Below are 15,683 nucleotides of genomic sequence, written 5' to 3' on the forward strand. Positions count from 1 at the left end.
AGGAAAGAAATCATAAAGATCAGATCAGAAATAAATGAAAAAGAAATGAAGTAAACGATAACAAAGATTAATAAAACTAAAATCTGGTTCTTTGAGAAGATAAACAAAATTGATAAACCATTAGCCAGAGTCATCAAGAAAAAAAGGGAGAAGACTCAAATCAATAGAATTAGAAATGAAAAAGGAGAAGCAACAACTGACAAGGCAGAAATACAAAAGATCATGAGAGATTACTACAAGCAACTCTATGACAATAAAATGGACAACCTGAAAGAAATGGACAAATTCTTAGAAATGCACAACCTGCCAAAACTGAATCAGGAAGAAATAGAAAATATGAATAGACCAATCACAAGCACTGAAATTGAAACTGTGATTAAAAATCTTCCAACAAACAAAAGCCCAGGACTCGATGGCTTCACAGGTAAATTCTATCAAACATTTAGAGAAGAGCTAACACCTATCATTCTCAAACTTTTCCAAAATATAGCAGAGGGAAGAACACTCCCAAACTCATTCTACAAGGCCACCATCACCCTGATACCAAAACCAGACAAGGATGTCACAAAGAAAGAAAACTACAGGCCAATATCACTGATGAACATAGATGCAAATATCCTCAACAAAATACTAGCAAACAGAATCCAACAGCACATTAAAAGGATAATACACCATGATCAAGTGGGGTTTATTCCAGGAATGCAAGGATTCTTCAGTATATGCAAATCAATCAACGAGATACACCATATTAACAAATTGAAGGAGAGAAACCACATGATCATCTCAATAGATGCAGAAAAAGCTTTCGACAAAATTCAACACCGATTTATGATAAAAACCCTGCAGAAAGTAGGCACAGAGGGAACTTTCCTCAACATAATAAAGGCCACATATGACAAACCCACAGCCAACATCGTCCTCAATGGTGAAAAACTGAAAGCATTTCCACTAAGATCAGGAACAAGACAAGGTTGCCCACTCTCACCACTATTATTCAACATAGTTTTGGAAGTTTTAGCCACAGCAATCAGAGAAGAAAAATAGATAAAAGGAATCCAAATCGGAAAAGAAGAAGTAAAGCTGTCACTGTTTGCAGATAACATGATACTATACATAGAGAATCCTAAAGATGCTACCAGAAAACTAGTAGAACTAATCAATGAATTTGGTAAAGTAGCAGAATAGAAAATTAATACACAGAAATCTCTGGCATTCCTATACACTAGTGATGAAAAATCTGAAAGTGAAATCAAGAAAACACTCCCATTTACCATTGCAACAAAAAGAATAAAATATCTAGGAATATACCTACCTAAGGATGAAAAAGACCTGTATGCAGAAACTTATAAGACACTGATTAAAGAAATTAAAGATGATACAAATAGATGGAGAGATATACCATCTTCTTGGTTTGGAAGAATCAACATTGTGAAAATGACTCTACTACCCAAAGCAATCTATAGATTCAATGCAATCCCTATCAAACTACCACTGGCATTTTTCAAAGAACTAGAACAAAAAGTTTCACAATTTTATGGAAACACAAAAGACCCCAAAGAGCCAAAGCAATCTTGAGAACAAAAAATGGAGCTGGAGCAATCAGGCTCCCTGACTTCAGACTATACTACAAAGCTACAGTAATCAAAACAGTATGGTACTGGCACAAAAACAGAAATGTTGATCAATGGAAGAGGATAGAAAGCCCAGAGATAAACCCACGCACATATGGTCACCTTTTCTTTGATAAAGGAGGCAGGAATGTACAGAAGAGAATGGACAGCCTCTTCAATAAGTGGTGCTGGGAAAACTGGACAGGTATATGTAAAAGTATAAAATTAGATCACTCCCTAACACCATACACAAAAATAAACTCAAAATGGATTAAAGACCTAAATCTAAGGCCAGAAACTATCAAACTCTTAGAGGAAAACATAGGCAGGACACTGTATGACATAAATCACAGCAAGATCCTTTTTGACCCATCTCCTAGAAAAATGGAAATAAAAACAAAAATAAACAAATGGGACCTAATGAAACTTCAAAGCTTTTGCACAGCAAAGGAAACCATAAACAAGACCAAAAGACAACCCTCAGAATGGGAGAAAATATTTGCAAATGAAGCAACTGACAAAGGATTAATCTCCAAAATTTATAAGCAGCTCAAGCAGCTCAATAACAAAAAAAAACAAACAACCCAATCCAAAAATGGGCAGAAGACCTAAACAGACATTTCTCCAAAGAAGATATACAGACTGCCAACAAACACATGAAAGAATGCTCAACATCATTAATCATTAGAGAAATGCAAATCAAAACTACAATGAGATATCATCTCACACTAGTCAGAATGGCCAACATCAAAAAATCTAGAAACAATAAATGCTGGAGAGGGTGTGGAGAAAAGGGAACCCTCTTGCACTGCAGGTGGTAGTGTGAATTGGTACAGTCACTATGGAGAACAGTATGGAGGTTCCTTAAAAAACTACAAGTAGAACTATCATATGACCCAGCAATCCCACTACTTGGCATATACCGTGAGAAAACCATAATTCAAAAAGAGTCATGTACCAAAATGTTCATTGCAGCTCTATTTACAATAGCCAGGAGGTGGAAACAACCTAAATGTCCATCATCTGATGAATGGATAAAGAAGATGTGGCACATATATACAATGAAATATTACTCAGCCATAAAAAGAAATGAAATTGAGCTATTTGTAATGAGGTGGATAGACCTAGAGTCTCTCATGCAGAGTGAAGAAAGCCAGGAATAGAAAGACAAATACCGTATGCTAACACATGTATATGGAATTTCAGAAAAAAAATGTCATGCAGAACCTAGGGGTAAGACAGGAATAAAGACACAGACCTACTAGAGAATGGACTTGAGGATATGGGGGAGGAAGGGTAAGGTGTGACAAAGTGAGAGAGTGGCATGGACGTATATACACTACCAAACATACGGTAGATAGCTAGTGGGAAGCAGCCACATAGCACAGGGAGATCAGCTCGGTGCTTTGTGACCACCTAGAGGGGTGGGATAGGGAGCGTTGGAGGGAGGGAGACGCAAGAGGGAAGAGATATGGGAACACATGTATATGTATAACTGATTCACTTTTTTATAAAGCAGAAACTAACACACCATTGTAAAGCAATTATACTCCAATAAAGATGTAAAAAAATAAATTTACTCGCTAATTTGAAGAGTAAAAATTTTATGCCATTTATACTTTAATTTGCATTTCTTTATTTGTGAGCTGCATTTTTCATATTACTATTGACTTTGCACCTTTTATATAATTTGTATCATCATATTATTTATGGTGTATTTTTCATATTAATTTATGTGTGCTTTTTAGGCAGTATGGCTTTGAACACTTCTCTCATTATTTTTGTGACAACTGTTTTTATTACATTATTTTAATCTAATGTATATACTTTGAGTTTTCTTTAATCTTTCCATGCTAAATGTTTTTACTATTACAATATTTCATGAGATAAAGCACCTGAGTTTTGTCACTGAAACTGTGCCAATAACATGCTAAATATTTTAAACATTGGCAAATAACTGGACAGCTGATGGAATTTTAAATTTTTCTTATTAATAATATCCATTTCTAAGTCTCCAGCTTTTGTTTTGTTTTGTTTTGTTTTGTTTTGTTTTGTGGTACGTGGGCCTCTCACTGTTGTGACCTCTCCCGTTGTAGAGCACAGGCTCCTGACGTGCAGACTCAGCTGCCATGGCTCACAGGCCCCGCTGCTCTGCGGCACGTGGGATCTTCCCAGACCGGGGCACGAACCCGTGTCCCCTGCATGGGCAGGTGGACTCTCAACCACTGCACCACCAGGGAAGTCCCTCCAGTTGTTTTTTAAATTGAGTTGTAATTAACATAAAATATTATATTAGTGTCATGTGTACAACACAGTGATTCAATAATTTTATACTTTATGAATTGATAATCCCAATAAGTCAATTTGCCATCTATCACCATACAAAGTTGTCACAATATTATTGGCTGTTCAGAATATAAGTATTTACTCAAAATACTTATTTAAAATGAAAGAAATTGAACAACTGTGCTCTTTAGTGATTTTCTATTTCAAATATTCTGCTGAGTACAGAGATAAAAATAAGGTCTGGGGGCTTCCCTGGTGACGCAGTGGTTGAGAGTCCGCCTGCCGATGCAGGGGACACGGGTTCGTGTCTCAGTCCAGGAAGATCCCACATGCTGTGGAGCGGCTGGGCCATTGGGCCATGCACGTCCAGAGCCTGTGCTGCACAATGGGAGAGGCCATAACAGTGAGAGGCCCACGTACTGCAAAAAAAAATAATAATAAAATAAGGTCTGGACTTCAGTTTTCTGCTCTAATCATTGGCTTTATTCAAAGAAAATTCTAAGCAATTAAAATGCTGTCACTTGCAAGATCCAATAGAAGCAAATCCTGTGGCTCTGATTTATTTGTTGTTTATTTTAAGGTGTGATTCTTCTCTGAGAGAAGTTCACATTTACCCAAACATTGGCAAATCTCTCATCTTCAACCTATAAAAACCATTTTCAGATATGCAAAATATAGTTGTTTGTAAATTGTAGAGAGAATTGAGTTTGGTTTTATAAACTACTAAAATTATATTCTAAACTGGGCAATAGTTTAATTAGCCTTTTTTACAAAGATAATGTAATGAAATAATATATGCTCAATATATTGATATAAATGTCAAATAAATGCAAAACCAAATACATTATAATCTAACTAAATATTACTTAACCTTCCTCAATATTCATATTTTTTGTTCTTATATGTTTTTCTTGTTTATATGTTGTATATATCATGTCATTGTACAATTGCAAAGTTAAGACTTTACCCTGGCCTAATTTAAGTGGTAGATATTTTTGCCTGTTTTCAGTATATACAAAAAAATTTGAACTCAAACATTATATTGTTTTTATCATATCATCTTTCAGTTAGAGTCATATTACAACAATCCCGTGTGACTGTTGAAAGAGAGACATTGGAAAAGACAATTCATTAGGCTTATAAATACTGTCAAATACTTTTTCAATGGAATATTAATTTGCTGTATCCTAAAGTAAGAGTAATACACCACGAAATAGGAGATTTGGGTCTCACAAAATAATACTTCATGTGGTAACAATACAAATAATGTAATTTTAACATGTATAATTCATATTTAGGCACTTACCATGACAAATAATTTTCTTGAAATTATTTTTACAAGGAAATGAACATAATCTCTAAAGCAGAAGAAATGCTCAAAGTATGTGCAATGCTGTACCCAGCACACAGTTGGTGAATCAGTAAGAAAATGACACAGTGACAGTATAAATGTTGGAAAGTTTGGGGCTATATTCGTCAGTACTGGTCCTTTCCGATGTGAGGACAATAAACTTAAGCACCTCAAACCTGTTTCCTTAACTAATCTGGTTGGCTGGGCAGGTTCCTCCTTTGTCCTCACATCTCCATGAGTCACATTCTCAAAGCCACACCCTTGAAGGAAGAAAATAACCTTTGCTTACTCAGCAACGTTGTTCTTCCTCTAAGATGCAGCTTCTCCATTCCAATCACCACCACTTGTCTAGTTCAAAGTCTTAGTAGCTCTCAGATTACTGCAGTTTTCTAATTGGTCATATTATTTCCAGTCTCATATCTCGTATCTATCAGACTCATTATTTAAAAAATAAATCCAGCCATAACATCTCCTTAGTTTAAATTCTTCAGGAAAAACTGGAACTCTCATACATTGTTGCTGGGGATGTAAAATGGTGTAGCTACTTTGGAAAAAAGTTTGGCAGTTTCTTAAAAGGTTGAGCATAAATTTACCATATGACCCACAAATTTTATCCCCAAGTATCCACCCAAGAGAAATAAAAACATAAGTCTATGCAAAGACTTAGATGTGAATGTTTGTAAAAGCATTATTCATAATAACCAGAAAATAGAAACAATCTAAATGTCCATCAACTGGTGAATAGATAAACAAATTATGGTACATCCATATCATGGAATATTATTTGACAATGCAAAGGAATAAACTACTGACACATGCTACAGCATAGGTGAACCTAAAAAACCTTAGACTAAATGAGAGAAGCCAGATTCAAATGACTAGGTATTGTATGATTCCATTTATATGAAATGTCTATAAATGACAAGTCTGGATACAGAATGGATACACAAAGCAGATTGGTGTTTTCCTGGGTCTGGGGGCAGGAATGGAGAGTGACAGAAAATTGTTATGAGGGGATATTTTGGAGTGATTGAAATAATCTAAAAATAGGATTGTGTTGATGATTGTACAACTGTATAAATTTAATAAAACTCATTTAATTATACACTTAAAAATGTGAATTTTCAGGCATGTAATTGATATCTCGATAACACTATTTAAAGAAACCAGCAAGGGGGGAGTCCAGGCATATATGGGGACAAGGGGTATATGAGAAATCTCTGTATCTTCCCTTAAATTTTGCTGTGACCCTAAAAAAATAGTCCTAACTAAAGAAAAAACATAAAATAAAAAAGAATACGGTGAACATTTTTTCAAAGAAAATAAAACAAAGACTCTTGAAGAGAAATTTAAAAAATGGAAAAATATCTAAAACAAAATTCAACAAGCAACTCTTCAGGAGGTCCTGACCCCAGGATCCAGCCTAGGTTCCTATATATTATTCACAGGATGCTCCCCACTCTTGTCTCTTGCCTTCCTTTCCATTTATACCTAATTGTGGTATTGCTGGTTATTCCTTGCACCTTTTAGGCTGTTTCTTGAGTCTAAGCCTTTGCTCATTCCCCTGTACATGAAATGCCACTCCTCACTAATCCTCCCACCCCACCCCAACTCCTGTATCAAGCGTGCTTCTTACTCATCTTCAAAAAAACTTACCTTGGTCTCCATGCTATCCCTCCAACTCTCTCCCTAATCTCAGAGTGAAGTATTCTCCCTAATGCTCCCATAATACCTCCAAATACTGTACAACATACATTTACACAGCTGTTTATTTATGAGACTGCCTCCTTTGTTAGACTCTGAGTTTATAATTATTACTTTTGATATCTTTAGAACCTAGCACAGTGCCTGGCACCAAATAAGTGCTCAAACTGTTTGTGGAATAATGAATTAATATATGTATGGATGCTAGAGATTAAGAGTCAGTATTTGTGGGGCACTGTCATCCAACCTGACATGAACTACTTCTTCATCCTTATTTTTGGCAGCTGAATTCCAGGGGAGATGACACAATGACATCTATATGAGATCACAGGTTAAAATATTTCATTTATGAACTCATATCATTTCATGTTTTCCAAAATGTGAAATGGCAATCTTTTGACCAAATCCATCACTTACACATAGGATGGATCAAGTGTATGCGTGTTGTGACTGGTGACTCACAATTATGATAGATCATATTGCCTAACAGGCTGTCAGTTCCCAACATGATTTACAGTTCACAGTAGGGACCACAAAGGGAGATGGATGGCTGCTTGGGGACCACCTGTTACAGGTGTGGAATGCAGTATCTTTTTCAGCTGTTATGAAATAACCTCATCAGGAGGATTTGGAAGCTAGTCAACAGGCAGTGGGTAAACAAATATGCCAGGCAAACTAATCACCACCAAATGATGAATTTCAGCCATGGGAGTTCAGATAAAGCTAGAAGTTTCACACTGCTTCATTTCATATTACTAGAAATATGTAGGGGATTGTGGCATTACTAAATCCTGCTGTACGTTGAAATGAAGCCACAAAGATGAACACTATTTCCTAGGGCAGTAATACCAAGCCAATACCATTCTACACAGAATAAGTTATTTGTTTGTTTCAAGGCTCTAAGTATAATGATTGAAAACAAAATGTATAGCAAATATTCTAATACAAATTGTAAACAGAAACATGTTATTTATTCATAACCCCACAATAAAACATAGTAAGAAAATATTTAGAAAAGGGTCGAAGGAACAATGTGCAAGCCGAAGGAACAATGTGCAACCCTATTATGTTTTAGTGTGAACTCACAGATTGTTGAGTAGAATTCCACGCAACCCAGTAGAGCTATGTATTTCAGATTTGTGGAGAGTACAGTGATGTCTTCCTAAAACTGCATTGAAAGGACAGAGTCAAGATGGCGGTGTGGGAAGATGCGGACTTTGCATCTCCCCACAACTAAGGTGCCTGCAGGGCGATGGTGGGGAATCTCGATGCCCAAGGAGATGGGAGCAAAATGGAAGTAAACTGAGAGAATGTGGGGGGACTGAGGGGGGAGGAGAAGTAGAAGCCAGACAGGACCAGCACTGTTGAGGCATGGCTGAAAGGGGGGAGGGTTTTCCATGACTGGAGGGACCCCAGGGGCTCTAATCAAGGGGAAGCACACCCAGCGTATCCCCTGCCCAATTGGCCAGGGAAGTCTGCCTGGCTCTGAGGCCGGATTCTATGCCCTCAGAATCCCACTCTGGGCCAAGTTGGTCCTGGGGGTGTAGGAGGGAGGCTGGAGAAGAACAGGAGAGGAAGGCTGGAGGGGCCCTCAAAGACAGGAGGAGCAGGAAAGGAGCAAAGGGTATTTGCCTAACCCACTTGAGCCCAGGAAGCCTGCTGAGCTCCCAGGCCAGGTCCCCCACCCTCCAAAGCCCCCTCCAGGCCACATGGATCCTGGGGATATAAGAGGGAGGCCTCCAGCAGAGCAGGAGAGGCAGGCAGGAGGGGCCCTCCAGGACCAGAAGAGAAGAGAGGAGGGAGATTTCTCCACCCACTCAATCCCAGGAAGACTGCTAGATCCCCAGAAGGGGTCTCCCATCTTCTGAGACCAGAAGCAGGAGGCACACCTGGGCCCCTTCTGTTCTATTGAGCCTAAGCCCCACCTTCCACATTCCCCAGGCCCTTTTCTAGCCCTGTGGGTCCTAAGCATAGGTCCCACCCATTGCCCAAACCCCACCCCTGCTTAGGCCCCACCCTCCACAACCAAGGCCTTTTCCACCTATTTTTCTTTTTTCTCCTCCTCTTTTTTAATATTGTGGTTCTGTTTTACCATCTGGTTTCATCTATATTTTTATTTTTGTATTCTTTCTAACATATCTGTTAGTTTCTTAGTCTAATTTAATTTTTTACTTTGTTATTATTCTTTTTTATTTTTTTTTGCTGTCCCACATGGCTTAAGGAACCTTGGTTCACAAGCCCCAGGGTCAGGACAAAGCTTCTCTAGAGGGAGCTCTGAGTCTGAACCACTGGACTAACAGAAAACCTCAGATGCTGGGAATATTAATCAGAGTGAAGTCTCCCAGAGCTCGTCATCTCAGCACCAAGACCCAGCTCTACCCAACAGCCTACAAACTTCAGTGTTGGAAGCCTCAGGACAAACAACCAGTAAGACAGGAATACAATCTCCCTCATTAAAAAAAAAAAAAAAAAAAGTGAGATGACAAAAAATATGTCACAGATGAAGGAGCAAGGTAAAAATGTAAAAGACCAAATAAATGAAGAGGAAATAGGCACTCTACCTGGAAAAGAATTCAAAGTAATGATAGTAAAGATGATCCAGAATCTCAGAAATAGAATGGAGGTGCAGAAGGAGAAAATACAAAAAATGTTTAACAAGGATCTAGAAGAACTAAAGAACTAAAAAACAGAGATGAACAACACAATAACTTAAATGAAAAATACACTAGAGGGAAGCAATAATGGAATAACTGAGTCAGAAGAAACTTCTGAGCTGGAAGACAGAATGGTGGAAATGACTGCTGAGGGGCAGAATAAAGAAAAAAGAATGAAAAGAATTGAAAACAATCTCAGAGACCTCTGGGACAACACTAAATGCACCAACATTTGAATTATTGGAGTCCCAGAAGAAGAAAAGAAAAAGAAAGGGTCTGAGAAAATATTTGAAGAGATTATAGTGGAAAACTTCTTTAACATGGGAAAGGAAATAGTCACCCAAGTCCAGGAAGCACAGAGAGCCCCATACAGGATAAACCCTAGGAGAAACACACCAAGACACATATTAATCAAATTGAAAAAAAATAAATTCAAAGAAAAAATATTAAAAGCAGCAAGGGAAAAACAAAAATAACATATAAAAGAATCCCCATAAGGTTTTCAACTGATTTTCCAGCAGAAACTCTGCAGGACAGAAGGGAGTGGCAGGATATACTTAAAGTGATGAAAGGGAAAAGCCTACAACCAAGATTACCCTACCCAGCAAGCATCTCATTCAGATTCGACAGAGAAATCAAAAGATTTTCAGACAAGCAAAAGCTAAGAGAATTCAGCACCACCAAACCAGCTTTACAACAAATGCTAAAGAAACTTCTCCAGACAGGAAACACAAGAGAAGAAAAAGACCCACAAAAACAAACCCAAAACAATTAAGAAAATGGTAATAGGAGCATACATATCGATAATAACCTTGAATGTAAATGGACTAAATGCCCCAACCAAAAGACACAGATGGGCTGAATGGATACAAAAACAAGACCCAAATATATGCTGTCTATAAGAGACCCACTTAACACTTAGGGACACATACAGACTGAAAGTGAGGGATGAAAAAGATACTCCATGGGAACGGAAATCAAAAGCTGGAATAGCATTACTCATATCAGATAAAATAGACTTTAAAATAAAATCTTTTACAAGAGACAAGGAAGGACACTACATAATGATCAAGGGATCAATCCAAGAAGAAGATATAACAATTATAAATGTTTATGCACCCAACATAGGAGCACCTCTATACCTTAGGCAAATGCTAACAACATGAAAGGGGAAATTGACAGTAACACAATAATAGTGGTGGACTTTAATACCCCACCTACACCAATGGACAGATCATCCAAACAGAAAATAAATAAAGAAACACAAGCTTTAAATGACACAATAGACCATGTAGATTTAATTGATATTTATAGAACATTCCACCCAAAAGTGGCAGAATGCACTTTCTTCTCAAGAGCACATGGAACATTCTCCACGATAGATCATATCCTGGGGCACAAATAAAGCCTCAGAAAATTTAAGAAAATTGAAATCATATAAAGCATCTTTTCTGAACACAATGCTATGAGGTTGGAAATTAATTACAGGAAAAAAACTAAAAACCACAAATACATGGAGGCTAAACAGGGCACTACTAAATAACCAAGAGATCACTAAAGAAATCAAAGAAGAAATTTAAAAAAAATACATAGAAACAAATGACAACAAAAATACTATGGCCCAAAAGCTATGGGATGCAACAAAAGAAGTTCTAAGGGGGAAGTTTACAGCAATTCAATCTCGCCTCAAGAAACAAGAAAAATCTCAAATAAACAATAACCCTACACCTAAAGCAACTAGATAAAGAAGAATAAAGAAAACCTAAAGTCAATAAAAGGAAAAAAATCATAAAGATCAGAGCAGAAAGAAATGAAATAGGAACGAAGAAAACAATAGCAAAGATCAATAAAACTAAATGCTGGTTCTTTGAGGAGGTAAACAAAATTGATAAACCTTTAGCCAGACTCATAATGTAAAAAAGGGAGAGGATGCAAATCAATAAAATTAGAAATGAAAAAGGAGAAATCACAACTGACACCACAAAAATAGAAATACAAAGGATTATAAGAGACTACTAAAAACAACTATATGACAATAAAATGGACAACCATGAAGAAATGGAAAAATTCTTGGAAAGGTATAATTTTCCAAGACTGAACCAGGAAGAATTAAAAAATATAAACAGACCTATCACAAGTAATGAAATTGAAACTGTAATTAAAAATCTTCCAACAAACAAAAGTCCAGGACCAGATGGCTTCACAGGCAAATTCTCTCAAACATTTAGAGAAGAACTAACACAAATATTTCTCAATCTATTCCAAAAAATTGAAGAGGGAGGAACACTCCCAAATTCATTCTATGAGGCCACCATCACCCTGGTACCAAAACCAGAAAAAGATATCAGCAAAAAAGAAAATTATAGACCAATGCCACTGATGAACATAGATGCAAAAATCCTGAATAAGATGCTAGCAAACTGAATCCAACAACACATTAAAAGGATCATACACCATGATCAAGTGGGATTTATCACAGGGATGCAAGAATTCCTCAATATACACCAATCTGTCAATGTGGTATACTATATTAACAAATTAAGGAATAAAAACCATATGATCATTTTAAAAGATGCAGAAAAAGTTTTTAACAAAATAAAACACCCATTTATGATAAAAACTCCCCAGAAAATAGGCAGAGAGGGAACATACCTCAAGGTAATAAAGGCCATATATGACACACCCACAGCAAACATCATACTCAGTTGTGAAAAACTGAAAACTTTTCCACTAAGATCAGGAACAAGACAAGGATATCCACTCTAGCCACTATCATTCAACATAGTTTTGGAAGTCGTAACCATGGCAATCAGAGAAGAAAAATAAATAAAAGGAATACAAATTGGAAAAGAAGAAGTAAAATTGTCACTGTTTGCAGATGACATGATACTATACATGGTATAGTATGGTATACTATAGATGGATATAGTATACTATATCCTAAAGATGCCACAAGATAATGACTAGAATTAATCAATGAATTTGGTAAGGTTGCAGGATACAAAATTAATGCACAGAAATTTCTGGCATTCCTATACAGTAACAATGAAAAATCAGAAAGAGAAATTAAGAAAACAATCCCATTTACCATTGCAACACAAAGAATAAAACACCTAGGTATAATCCTAACTAAGGAGGCAAAAGACTTGTATTCAGAAAACTATAAAACACAGATGAAAGAAATCAAAGATGACATAAACAGATGGAGAAGTACACCATGTTCTTGGATTGGAAGAATCAACATTGTGAAAATGACTATACTACCCCAAGCAATCTACAGATTTAATGAAATCCCTATCAAACTACCAATGGCATTCTTCACAGAATTAGAACTAAAATTTTACAATTCATATGGAAACACAAAATACCCCAAATAGTCAAAGCAATCTTGAGAAACAAAAGCAGAGCTGGAGGAATCAGGCTCCCTGATTTCAAACTATACTACAAAGCTACAGTAGTCAAGACAATATGGTACTGGCACAAAAACAGAAATATAGATGAATGGTACAGGTTAGTAAGCCCAGAGATAAACCCATGCACATATGGTGACCTTATCTGACAAAGGAGGCAAGAACCTACAATGGAGAAAAGACAGTCTCTTCAATAAGTGGTGCTGGGAAAACTGGACAGCTACATGTAAAAGAATGAAATTAGAACACTACTTAACACAATACACAAAAAAAAGCTCCAGGGCTTCCCTGGTGGTGCAGTGGTTGAGAGTCCGCCTGCTGATGCAGGGGACACGGGTTCATGCCCTGGTCCAGGAGGATCCCACATGCCACAGAGTGGATAGGCCCGTGAGCCATGGCCGCTGAGCCTGCATGTCTGATGCCTGTGCTCTGCAATGGGAGAGGCCACAACAGTGAGAGGCCTGCACACCACAAAAAAAATAATAAATAAATAAACTCCAAATGGATTAAAGACCTAAATATAAGACCAGACACTATAAAACTCTTAGAGGAAAACATAGGAAAAACACTCTTTGACATAAATCACAGGAAGACCTTTTTTGACGCCCCTCCTAGAGTAATGAAAATAAAAACAAAAATAAACAAATGGGACCTAATGAAACTTAAAAGTTTTGCACAGCAAAGGAAACCATAAACAAGATGAAAAGACAACCCTCTAAATTGGAGAAAATATTTGCAAATGAAACAATGGACAAATGAGTAAGCTCCAATATATACAAACAGCTCATGGAGCTCAATATCAAAAAAAAACAAACCAAGCAATCCAATTAAAAATGGGCAGAAGACCTAAATAGACATTCAAAAAAGAAGACATACAGATGGACAAGAGACACATGAAAAAGTGCTCAACATCACTAATTATTAGAGAAATGCAAATCAAAATTACAATGAGGTATCACCTCACACTGCTCAGAATGGCCATTATCAAAAAATCTAGAAACAGTAAATGCTGGAAAGGGTGTGTTGAAAAGGAAACCCTCCTGCACTGTTGGTGGGAATGTAAATTGATACAACCACTATGGAAAACTGTATGGAGGTTCCTTAAAAAAACTGAAAATAGAACTACCATACAACCCAGCAATCCCACTACTGGGCATAAACCCTGAGAAAACCATAATTCAAAAAGAGACATGTATCACAATGTCCACTGCAGCACTATTTAAAACAGCCAGGACATGGAAGCAACCTAAATGTCCATCAATCAATGAATGGATAAAGAAGATGTGGTACATATATACAATGGAATATTACTCAGCCATAAAAGGAAGTGAAATTGAGTTATTTGTAGTGAGGTGGATGGACCTAGAATCTGTCATACAGAGTGAAGTAAGTCAGAAAAAGAAAAACAAATACTGTACGCTAATGCACATATATGGAATCAAAAAAAAAAAAATGGTACTGATGAACCTAGTGGCAGGAATAAAAATGTAGACATAGAGAATGGACTTAAGGACACAAGGTGGGAGGGTGACGCTGGGACGAAATGAGAGTAGCATTGACATATATACGTTACCAAATGTAAAATAGATAACTAGTGGGAATCAGCAGTATATAGCACAGGGAGATCAGCTCGGTGCTTTGTGCCAACATATAGGGGTGAAATAGGGAGGATGGGAAGGAGGCCCAAGAGAGAGGAGATGTGGGATATATGTATGCATATGGCTGATTCACTTTGTTGTACAACAGAAAGTAGCACAGTATTGTGAAGCAATTATACTCCAGTAAAGATCTATTAAAAAAAAAAAGAAAGTCCATTGAACTTCTCCAAAGTACAGAGAGAGTCTGGCTACACAAGGAACTGGAGCTTCTATTGGTTGTAGCATGGAAGTTCAATTGTTCTTGCCCTGGTTTTAATTTTTAAATTTATTAAAAAGTACGGGAAGGAAGTAAACATGGCAGAGTAAAGACATTTCTGCTCTGTTCTTTGAAACCAAGTTAAAACCAAAACACAGAACCAAGAAGCAAAAACGAAAACTTGGAAGGCTGCCAAAACATTGAGAAATTTATATCTAGGTGAAATGAGGATATCAGCAGTAAGTGTGTGCCTCCATATTTTCAGGAAGCAGGCCGAATCCAAAGAAAGGTAAATTGCACTTTCTGAAAATTCAAATTAGTGACTTCTTTGCAACAAAAAGACTCAGTTGCTTTGTGAGATGTTTGACCACCACTAACTCTACTGGGCAGAATAGAATGACAGGGTAGGCGGAGCCAAATAAAGTGCCTACAGATCAGCTTAGCAAAAAAAAGAAAAAGGGACATTCAACCTAGATGGGTGGAAGGGAAAACATAAGTGACACGAAATCTTTTAGTTGATCCTTTAGTATACAAAGATAATAGAAACTGCAAGTCACTACTCAAAAGCTGATGGGGGACTTCCCTGGTGGTGTAGTGTTTAAGAAACCTTCTGCAGGGGACACAGGTTACATCCCTGGTCCTGGAAGATCCCACATGCCGCAGAGCAACTAAGCCCAAAAGCCACAACTTCTGAGCCTGCACTACACAACTACTGAAGCCTGTGGGCCCTAAAGCCTGTGCTTGCAAAGAGAGAAGCCACTGCAATGAGAAGTACACCACAACAAAGAGTAGCCGCAACTAGAGAAAGCCGGCA

The sequence above is a fragment of the Lipotes vexillifer genome, unplaced genomic scaffold, assembly GCF_000442215.2.
Source record: "Lipotes vexillifer unplaced genomic scaffold, Lipotes_vexillifer_v1.1 scaffold186, whole genome shotgun sequence".
NCBI lineage: Eukaryota > Metazoa > Chordata > Mammalia > Artiodactyla > Lipotidae > Lipotes > Lipotes vexillifer.